Consider the following 12,096-nt stretch of genomic DNA (forward strand, 5'->3'; position numbering starts at 1 on the left):
GGAAGGTGTCCAAATGACACGCCACATATTTGCCCTAAAACCTATTATATTAATAAATAAGCTCTACTTTTAATTAATCAGAAATCAAAAAATTAGTTACACCAATTACTGTAAAAAGAGAATCAGCATGTTCACGAAATGTGTACAAAATTATGGATAATAGAGGATTTTTAAAAATCTTTCTTTAACATCAATTATTCTTGTTCACAATTATTTTATTAATTAGGTATTTTGCCCAGTCCCGCTACATCAAATTCCACTCCAAACTTTACCATCATCATAACCCCTTAATCAACAACCTGTCCTGCACTAACCTCCCGTCAAATCCTCCTCGCAGACTGAAGCGCCGGTGGCCTCGGGATCACCTGGTCGAAAGATAAACAAGGCCATCCTTCGTATTCCACTCATTCGGTATTTACATTAACCGACTTATGATGGTCATCGTTGGATGGCCTTCATTCATGCCATTCCAGTGATTTTATTTTATTTATTATATTACTTTGTTTTTTTCTTTTCTTCTTTTTTCTTTATATATTGTTTTATTTTATTTTTATATATCACATTATGTACTATATGTTACGCTATCATATTTGCTTATTGCGTTTTGTACTACGCAGTTGCGAATTCAAAAATAAAGGAAAAAAAAAAAAAAAAAAAAAAATTAGGTATTGATCGCATTAACAGTTTACTCATTCCGATAGCAGATTTAAAACTGACTGGACATTTTCAATTCTGCAGCTATTGTAATCTTGCTCGTAAATATATGACAGGGCACCCATGCAGCAAATCCAAATCTAAATTTTAACTTACGATAAGTAAGTTTTACATTAAAGCGAAATTGTATCAAATCTTTAATTTGCACTTTAATATGTTTCTATGAATAAAAGAATGAAAGAAAGGCAAAAAAGCAGTAAAATGTTGCAGCCACCTCAATAATAAAGCCATAAAAGCGATCGCGATAAAGAATGTACGGACATATAATTCTGTTTATTATAGAGACGGCGAAACCGTAACGAGGTCCTTAAATCGAAATGGCCCACCAAATGGGCTAACATTGCCACCCTTTCTTGATAATTTGGACAATTTCTACTCATAAAGGCTATTAAGGAAAAATCAAGAGGCCATAGAAAGGGAACCATTAAATATGTTACAGCCAAGTAGTAGCCACTGTATTTTGAACTTGTCGCCTTTTCACTAATTTCATACTTTCTAGGGTTTTACTGTACTTTAAAGATTGCGGGCTTATGATGTGTTCAGTTCTTATGCTAGCTTTAAAAGGAGAAATAGTGAAACTCTTGCTACGTAGACATAGACATAGACATAGATTTTATTGTTTTTTGAGATTACAATATCTCCTAACAAGGAGTTGATAGTGAATACAATAATATTTATATAAATAAGAAAATAGTAACATTACAAACTTGTATTGAATTAAAAGGAACAAAAATAAATTTAATAAACAAATTCACCAACTTCTGGTGGAACTATTTAACAGATCAATGCACAAGACAATATAGTGTGGTCGAAGGCCAAACTACAAACACTATTCATTCAAAATAAAAGCTCTTACTTTCAGTGCTGAGACTGTATAATAATACACATTATTCAAGTGCTCCAAATCAGAAATACATAAAAATTTTTGCAAATTACCCAGCTCATCTAACGATCTATCAATATATTTAGTTAAGTATTTTTTACGGCAGCTACTATATATTGGACAATTTAACAAGAAATGAATTAAATTTTCAGGTTTCTGAAGATTACAAATTGTACAATTTTCCCCTGTTTCAAGTGTATACAAATTTCATTTAAAAAATAATTTAAATCGGTTCTCATTTGATATCCTTAATTGGCTTAATATTCTGCGTTTACTTAAATTACAATGAATTTGCAAATAACTTTCTTTAAAGCCTAGGGCACTTATGCATCTATACATTTTGTTATAGTTAGAATTAAGAACAGATTCTACATCTTTACTAACATGGTGGTTTACATATTTTTCCACTAAGTTAGGTAATTCTTTGCGTATTATATCTGGATTTTCATAATTTAAGATATGTATCATTCCAACCTTGGACAATTTCTCTTTTAATTGTGTGTACCAATTATAGTGTATTTTATTGCCCGACCATTTATCTAGAGCTTTCAACCTTTGAATACAAATTTTAGGTAATCTGGACGAGTCCATTTCCATTACTCTGCACAGCCATGTAACCATACGCTTAACAATTTTTATTTCAATATTATTGTGACCACTTTCCAATCTTACAAAATGGTTAGGTGTGTTTCTTGGCCAGTGATATAAAGACTTATAAAATCTCAATGGCACTACTTCCAATTTATGACAATATAAAGGTGCCCAAACTTCTGCCGAATATAACACCGTCGACTCTACCATGGAATTACATAAAGTCATCTCAGTGGCCCAATTATTGCTGCGCGTTTTATTTAAAATACTTCGGGTATTAGCTGAGGCAAGCATACCTTTTTTAACAAAAAATTCTGAATTTTTCAGAAATCTACCCGACGAATTGAACAAAACACCAAGATAGCAGTATTTATCCAAAATTTTAATTTCTTTATTGGTATACATTAACGGCCTAGTGTGTTTATTTCTACCTCGTTTGAAAACTACAGCGTTGGTTTTATCCAAGTTAACTTCGAGTTCATGGTTCTCACAGTATTGCTCAAGTAGATGTAATTTCTTTTGCGCTTCTACTATTGTATTTGACAGAATGACCAAATCGTCGGCAAATAAAAGGGCGTTTAAATCGGTTAACTCATTAATAGCGATACCGCTAGTGCCATCCGTCTTAAGGCACTTAACTATATCATGGACGAACAACGAGAAAAGTAATGGAGAAATAACATCACCCTGTAATATTCCCTTAGTTAATTCTATCTCTTGATTTTCAAGTTTAATTTTAGATTTACTATAAATATTTTTTATTAAATTTATCATTTTTACACTTACACCAATCTGTACTAACTTCTGAAACAGTATAGTGTGATTGACGGTGTCGAAAGCCCCTTTAAAATCTACAAAGATGGCAACGAGCGATCTTTTATCAAGTCTAAGGCTTATGTTTATTGCCGAACTGAGCACGAATATATTGTCGGTGCATCCCCTATTACTTCGGAATCCATTCTGTTCTTCCGGTAGTATATTGTTCTTTTCTGACCAATTCATTAGCCTCTGAGCAAGGATGCTCGTAAAAAGTTTCGTGATAGTATTTATTAGAGCAATACCTCGATAGTTTGCAGGATTTTCTTTATCACCCTTCTTGTGTATGAAATGCATTGTAATTTCGACCCATTTTTCCGGAATCTCCCCGTAATTAAAAACAGTATTAAAAAGATTAAGCAAGTAGTGTTCCCAGTTAGCGGGTAGGATTTTATATGCCTCATACGGGACAGTGTCAATACCTGGTGCTTTCCCTTTATTACACTTCAACACGGCAGTCTGTAGTTCTTCTAGTGAGATATCCGTATCAAGCTCGCGTACCGAAAATAACCCTGGACAAACAATTTTCAAATCCTCTCTGGGAGGGTATAGAGCCCTATAAAAAGCAATTATTTTTTCCAAGGGAACTGGCTCTCTCTTACCTTTAATCCTTCTGACTCGGTTTATTGCCTCCCAAAAATCCTTGCAATTTTTAACATTTGCCAACTGTTCCAGATATTGTTTATAAAACAACTTCTTAGTATTTTTTACACATTTTTTATAAAATTTTTTGCAGTCATAATATTCTTTTAGCAAAATTGGTGAAAAATTATTTCTTTTACAGTTTCTAAAACTAACTTTAACTCTTTTTTTTGCCTCTTTACATTCTACATTAAACCACACATTTTTCGTTTGGTAAATATTGTAATTATTTGCCGGTGCAAAAGATTTTATTTCAAGTAATTGTAATTGAGTTGCAGTTTCTTCAATTGCTTCAATAATGTTATTATACAATAGGTCAAGAACATTAGAGTTAAAATAAATTTTATCTAATTGGTTTAATCGATTAGAAAACTCCACCGATCTCCCCCCATCTAAAGAATATACCTTTCTCGCCGTTCGTCCACCCTTATTATTTTCACCTTTATCAAGGATAATCCCGTATAGGCTCAAAGAACACGGAAGGTGACAAGAATTCTCTATTATGTCGATAATCTCGAAACTTTTTATACTTGCAGCCAATGGGTAAGTCAGCCAAACAGTATCTACCACACTAGCACCGTTGTTAGTGAAACACGTAAAAACACCAGATCCATCATTTTTAGATCTCCCGTTTGCTACAAATAAACCGTGCTCTTCCATTAGTTCGCATAATTTTCTCCCTCTAACATTGACTACCCCATCCAAGGAATTTCTCACTGCCGACAAATTTATATCCTCAAATAATTCTTCGTCCATTTGGTTTAAAATCCCTATACGTGCGTTCCAATCCCCTCCAATAACAATTTTATCACAAATTACATCATTCCCCAACTCTAACAACATTTCGTCTAATAATTGCAAACAAACATCATTATTTAAATCCGGTTTTAAATATACATTACCTACAATGATTGAAAATAAATCTGATTTTACATGTAATATTAGCCATAAATTTGTAGCACTTATTATTTTAATTTACTCTTGCTACGTGATCACCTTAGAATTAGAATAGTAGATGGGATGGGACCTACGCTTCACGGCACTGCAGCCACAAGAGACTTATTGTGCCAGCCCCTTCTTAGTTCTAGTAAGCGAACCCTCCCCTCCTAAAGAGGTTGAGGACTTTCCCTACTAGTTCTTTTTGCGCTACTATCTCCTTAGGCCACAGCGTTCCAAAGGTTTCATAGCGCAACCGCTCGATTGCAACGCAATCGAACAACAGGTGAGAGGCCGTTTCCTCCTCTTCCTGGCATAATCTGCACAACGGTTCCGAGCTGATAAGCCCCACCTTGCGCAGATGCTTCTTGAACCTACCGTGCCCCGTGAATAGGCCTGTAATCTGATTTCTACCCAACTACAGGGTCTCTTTAGTTCTTTGCTTACACAGTCAAGGCATCATAGTCTTGCTGTGTTTAACCCCAGGACACTTCACCCAGTTCTTTTCGTGCCCCCTCCAGATCCAATCTCTGAGAGCCACACGAACCGAACCTCTGCTGATCCCCAGGGCAGGCTCCGGGCCGATGAAAGGAGTGTTAGATCCATTTCTGGCCAGATGATCACCTTAGCTCTTATTGAAATTTACTCGAATCTATTTGAAAACGAATTTCGAAACAAAAAGATACTTTCATATACAAGATTAATGCTTCCATAAATATAACCTTGCATTAAACTAAAGAAACATCAATATGTTATCTTCCAAATCCTCATTAATCGATTTTATCGATTCAATCTTCTTCATAATTTATTTACATACATAATGATTAGTGAGTATTATTATGAGAATTTTAGGTTATTAAACAAAGTATATAGCTAATGTAAACAGTTTGCTAACAATGTTGCGTGAGTAGGACAATTAAACTACTTTGTGCTGCTGCTGCCTCGTATTGTATTTGTCTACATATTCTCTGTGTATACATTATGCAGTATTAATTTATTCCATACAGTTTACATATGCATTGTAAACATTCTACAAGATTGAACATTTATTAACAGTTTTCTAACTGTAATAATCATCTCACGGTTTCATCAAAATTCTTGCTGGATTTTAATGTGTAATATGAGATAATGATATTTTTACTTATACTATTGTTTTAGAAGGAATAATTGCGACCTTGTTCTCTAAGGTTTGTCGAAGTTCTTTTATTAAAAACAAACATTGTTTAAGGCAATCTTACTTAATGGGTAAAATGTACAGAAAGTACCTTAGCTATAACCAAAGGCCGCCCAAGATAATTCCATTTCTTCACATAATTCTAAATATATTCAGGGAATTTGTTTTATTTCGGTCATTTGTTTTTAATAAAGTAAAGTAAAGTAATCGCCTATTTTTTCAGGCGGGGCTTAACGTCCAACTACCATTTACTAGGTGTCGTGGACGGAGGCGAATAGCAAACGTACTTTACTATTTCTCATTTAACCATTATATAAAATCCAAGGCCTAAAGACCGGGAATCGAACCCAGTACCACAATGCATATTAGCTTTGCAGGTCTCGCCTCTTAACCCGCTCGGCTACCGTTTATTTAATATTTATTATTAAATTTGTTGAATAGACCTTTAGGTTGCTGTGGCATAAGCTTTCTGTGTAACCTCTACAGAATCTAATATCATTGAAGATTATGTTTGTTTCCAATGTAGTATTTAGAAAGTTTATTTTCTAGTTTTAGTAAGAAGATTATGTTCCCTTTTTCGTTTAATCAATGCGGGTAGCAATTAATTAATCAGTCTATGGAGTATTACCCGAGCTTTCTTGCTAGTAAAGTATACCTAGATGAAGAAAAGTTACGCGACAACCGCTGATCCCCTGGAAAATAAAATATTAAATAGGGCCCATATTTTCCTCATTATTCCTTGTATTTATAAAACATTATCAAGATCATAAATAAAGCGCCTTATTAGCTGCTAGCAGTGAATCGAAATAAATGGACAATGTTGCTAGATTACACCCTGTCATCACTCTTGTATTGATTAGATCGTTTTGCATCGATTACATTTTTCACAACTACACCATATTGCCGATAAACACGCATTTCCTTCAATATGTTGAAATTCAAATGTATCGCATTAAATAATAAAAAACAATTCAAATATTTTATTTACAATATACTACTCCTCACACTCCTTTACCACTCTGTGCTCAGAACGACGCACTTTCTCAATCTATGGAAATTCTCTGTCATCAAAATGATACCCAAACCGACGAAACCTATCACCAATCTGCTTACTACCACTTCTTTCCAAAATCCTCAAAAAGCTACTTCTTAAAAGACTTTATCCTTTAGCGTCAGAGCAAAATATAATTCCGGATCATCAATTCGGATTTCTGTGACATCACTCAACTTCTCACCAGTGCTTCGCGTTGTAGACACTATTGCTACCTCCCTCGAGCGAAAGCAGTATTGCCCGAATGTTTTCCTTGACGTCGCTCAGGCGTTCGACAGGGTTTGGCACGAGGGACTACTGTTTAAGCTGAAGGAGATTCTTCCTCATACTTACTTACTACCAAATCCTACTTATTTCAGAGTCAACTGTGGAGCAGCAGACTCTGATATCCATCTAGCTCGAGCTGGTGTTCCTAAGAGCAGTGTCCTAGGTCCTCTTCTTTACTCCTTATATACAGCATATACCTCAACATCCAAATACTATTCTCTCCACCTTTACTGACGATACTGCTATCTTATCTCCTCATTCCGATCCTCTTATCGCTACACGAACTCTTCAAACGCACATCAACCACTTACAGGACTGGCTTATCAAATGGCGAATCAAAACTAACGTTACGAATTCAAAATATATAGTATTTACTCTAAGACGAACAATCCTACCTCTCATCATCTTGAACCAAAATCCTATACCAACTATGGACAAAGGACGCTACCTTGGACTGTATCTAGACAAACGGTTGATATGGAATCCCCATACTAGACTGAAAAGACAAGAAACTAACCAACGCTACAAACGTCTCGCCAGACTACTTGACAAACGATCTAATCTCAAGTTACAAAACAAAAGACTCTTATACCTGTTGTTACTGCGACCTATTTGGTCATACGATATCGAAGTATGGGGATCGACTAAGCGTTCCAATTCTCTACGCATCCAGACTTTACAATAAAAAATACTACGAAAACTACTTAACGCTCCATTCTACTCGTATATTTCTAACCTCACCATCCATAAACATCTCAAAATCCCTTTCATTAACGGCCTTACTAAAACTCGTGTCTTAAAATTTCATTCCTTTACAGCAGCTCATCCTAATCCTTTAATTGAATACTTATCTTCTTCCACATTACCAGGTAATCCTCCAAGGAGATTGAAGAGAAGATGGCCCCGCGATCTACTCTCCTCATAACATCATAGCAATCTGTTCACGTTAATGGAGTGTCGCCACTGGGTGCCTTCTCCAATCTACATTCAAGACACTACATTTGCTTGTTGCAACAACCGTTGCAGTCGCAAATTTATAAAAAATTAAAAAAAAAAAAATTATCTAAACTTATTTTGAATATTCTGATAAAAAAGCTACTTCTTTGTGGGGAACAATTATTTTCTTTATTTATTTTTTACATTTATATTGTTCATTTTAAGGAGATACCCTTCGATTGAAGCAATTTCGCAGATAGCTTCGAGTTCTTCCTAATAATTATAAAACACCTGAAAAGGTCCTTAAGTACTTGCCTAGAAAGAAAACATAATAATACCATAAATTCAGAACCGATCTTGAAAACCATTGCACACATTGTAGCAATCTTATTTCTCCTAAACCAATGTTACTTACTGCTATCCTTAATTTGCTCTCAATGTTTCTTCCCAAACTTCACTAGTTTAGCTTTTTGTAGTAAAAACAACTTTCTTTCTTTGCAAAGAGAAAAAGTTTCAGAGCTTTTTTAATTCTGGAAGAGCTTTGTGTCATGATTCGTAGGAGGACCAATCCGCCCCAAACAACAGAGACAGAGTTATCACGAAACAAGAAACCAAAATTCAAAACATAAAGAGGCAGATTAGAGATCAACAAGTCCGCGAAACCTTAATTTCTGTATATATGGTATATGTCCTTTATTTTTTAACATTTCATGCTAGAGATTAATTGGATCTTAACTGGATGAAGTATTAATTAGTTGACTGATAAAGGACATTAAGGTGATTACTAACTAGAATAACCAAGAATCCAATTGGGTGTATCGATTGAATCGAAAAGTTGGCGATAGATAAGGAAGCTTACACAGTTTGTAATAACTAGTAAACGAAAATAATGCCGCAACGATTATATTCTGTAATATTAATGAAGTTTACCAAAGATGTCACCACCCTGTAATCTTGTTTGAAACATTAACATCAGCCACCTTCAGAAAGCGGTAGAAGAAAAGAGGCGGACACAATTATTACTAATAAATAAATAGTCTATCGTCTTCAGCTGGCTGCCGGCAGTGTAGACACGGCAAGCTTAAAGGTGTTCCGCGTGCTCGCGTGAATACAATCTTTTATTCAAAAAACTGGGTCATTCAAACTCTATGGCCAACTTAAATTCATAATTAAAAACCAAATAAACAATTTAACGAAGAAGGAATTAATTAAAAACTTTGGAAGTTGTAAGTTTGGTGTTTATTAGGAGAATAAAGCTTCTTTCCAAAACGAATATGTTTTGTGTTTCACACGATGATCTTTGTCTTCAAAAGGTACAAATTGGAAGTGGTGTGTGTGTGTGTGTGTGTGTGTGTGTGTGTGTGTGTGTGTGTGTGTGTGTGTGTGTAAAGGACGGTTGCATGTCTCCTCCAGTTAGAGTCCAGACGTCATTAATACAATAATAATCTATTACAGGTATCGAACATGCAATAGCAACAAGTAGTGAAAACATGGTGCCTCTATTTCAAACTCTCAGTGCGCTTTTGTTTTGTTTCCTTTTGCGATATAATGGTAAAATAGGCAAAGCGGTTGCAGTACTAGGGCGCAAGCTGAAGAAGTTAGGATGATTAGGCAGACATGAATGACGTGCTCATTTACAGCATTATGATCCAAACTCCTGTTGGATCTATCTATACCTGCAACTAACTCTTGAATCAAAGGTAATTACTAAATACTTCAAATAGAAAACAGCAAACTGTCTTTATGTACCATGATTGGTGCTTTGACGCAGTTGATTCTGTTTACTATGACACGGTTCATTTTGGACTCTTGCACTACATTCATCATAGCTAAACCTTGTCCATCATATATCTCCTGTATGATTTGATCCGCATTGCTAGATATATATTACTAATATTTTTTCGTTTCTTTCTGTTGCCTATTTTTTTCATGTTACCTTTACGGCCAATTACCAAATTAGGTGTCGTGGACGGAGGCGATTAGCAAACATACTTTACTATAAAGTTCTCATATTAAACATTAAATAAAATCCAAGGCCTAGACCGGTAATCGAACCCAGTACCACAATACATATTAGCTTTGCGGGCCTCGCCTACCGATACTAATATCGTTGTGCCAGTATTCTGAATGCTCTGTCGGCTCGGATTTTATCCTAACTTCGGAGATTTCTCGATAAGGTTCATAAAAAGATCTTCACTTCCACTTAATTCTAATTCTTAAAGTTTTATAAGTGAAAGTCTAATTCTCTACGCATACCTGAAGAATACATCTCTGAAGATGTACGCAAATAAGAAACCGTCCAGAATTAAAGAAAACAAGCAAATTTTGGCGGCTAAAATTGACTATACAATTATCATTATTTATAGATTATCCGACTTCTTAATTCTTCCAGTTTACTCTAATTATAAGATAATTAAAATATGGGAAAATTATTGCAATGTTTTTATCGCATTAATAGCAAATCAATAGATTAGTTTTTGTTTTTATAGGAGAGACACTTTGGTTTTAACTACGTGATAGTTCTTCATCTTTAGACTTCTTTCGTTTGAGACATTACGCTCAACGTTTCCTTTTTAAGATTTGCCTAATTTTGAGATAATGAATTTCAGTCAATTATTTGAAAAAAACTCTCAAAATCAGCTACAAGGTAATTAGTTAGAATGTTGAGTTTAAATTGATAACTTAATCAGCTGTTGAACCATTGTGTAAACAACTTGCTAGAAATTTTTGTGTGTGTTTAAAGAACAATTTTATTAGTTTATTAAGACTTTTAATGACCAACTTTGTCATTAAATAATAATTTGAAAGTGGTTTTTTAATTATTAAATAAATTCACCCTTTCCCATCCTGATATAAAGTAAGAAGTTACAAAGCAAATTCCAACTGAAGTGAGGTAACCTAATTATTTACTTATTATTGCTAAGAACAAACAGAAAAGAAAAACTACAAATATTAACCTCCTCGGCGGCTTAGACATGGATCTAAGCGAGACCGACATCGGAGGATCCATCTCTGGTAGCGAATCTACTACTTCTTCTATTAACCGATCTAAACGAACTTCAAACAGTATTAACCTTTCTCCAGATAAAAAGAAAAAGAAAAAAAGAAATAAAATCTCTCAGTTCACTTCACCTCCTTTAATACGTCAATCTAACTCTGCACTTTCCAAGACTCCGCAGCAAAACCAAACAGCTTTTATGCCTAACTTACCGGCAACAACTTCATCAGCACCTCCACAACAAGTACAGTTTGTGTCAGATTTTGAGACACCTAATAAATTTAATATTCTGCCAGAAGTCAATGACCAACCCGAGCACAAACCGCCTCCTATCTATTTGTACAAAATCTCCAACTATATAACGCTCAACAACGAACTCAGACAACTCCTTGGAGCAGAGAATTTCACATGTAAAGCACGCACTGACAATATTCTGGTTTCAACCAACACCATTGCAACATACAGGGCAACAATTCGGTACCTGCACGAAAAAAATATTGAATACCATACATACCAACTAAAAAAAGACAAAGCCTTTAGAGTCGTTCTGCGCCATTTACACCACTCCATACCGCCTGAAGAGATCAAAGCGGAAATACAATCTAAAGGGTTCAGGGTACGAAATGTTAGCAACGTCAGGCGCCCGATCGAGAAGACTCCTCTTCCTCTATTCTTCATAGATCTAGAACCAGACAGTAACAACAAAAATATTTTTAACCTCACCAAGATACTGAACACAATTGTCCGGGTGGAGGAGCCCTATAAAACAAAGGAAATTGCCCAGTGCAAGAGGTGCCAACAATACGGGCACACCCGCACATACTGTCATGTCTCTCCGAGATGCGTCAAATGTGCAGGGCCCCACTTCGGAGAAAACTGCAACAAAAACACAGAAACTCCGCCTACCTGTGCACTCTGCCACAAACAGCACTTTGCCAGCTACCGTGGATGCGAAGTTCACAAGGTATTGCAAAGGATCCGACGAGAACGAATCCAACTTCGAGGCCAAGGAGCAGCTGTTAGGACGCAACCTCCTCAAGTCTCTTCCCGAAGCGACTTTCCAGTTTTTCCATCAACTCTGCAACAGC

General features: G+C 35.4%; 1 protein-coding gene across 4 annotated transcripts in view; it reads left to right on the plus strand.

The window, feature by feature from the left end:
- The window catches only part of ss (aryl hydrocarbon receptor spineless), a 285,172-nt gene that overhangs the window by 191,974 nt on the left and 81,102 nt on the right, over window positions 1–12,096 (plus strand). The window lies entirely within an intron of this gene.

This window comes from Rhodnius prolixus, unplaced genomic scaffold (assembly GCF_049639745.1).
Source record: "Rhodnius prolixus isolate KJV_2025 unplaced genomic scaffold, Rpr scaffold_1, whole genome shotgun sequence".
NCBI classification, from domain to species: Eukaryota; Metazoa; Arthropoda; class Insecta; order Hemiptera; family Reduviidae; genus Rhodnius; species Rhodnius prolixus.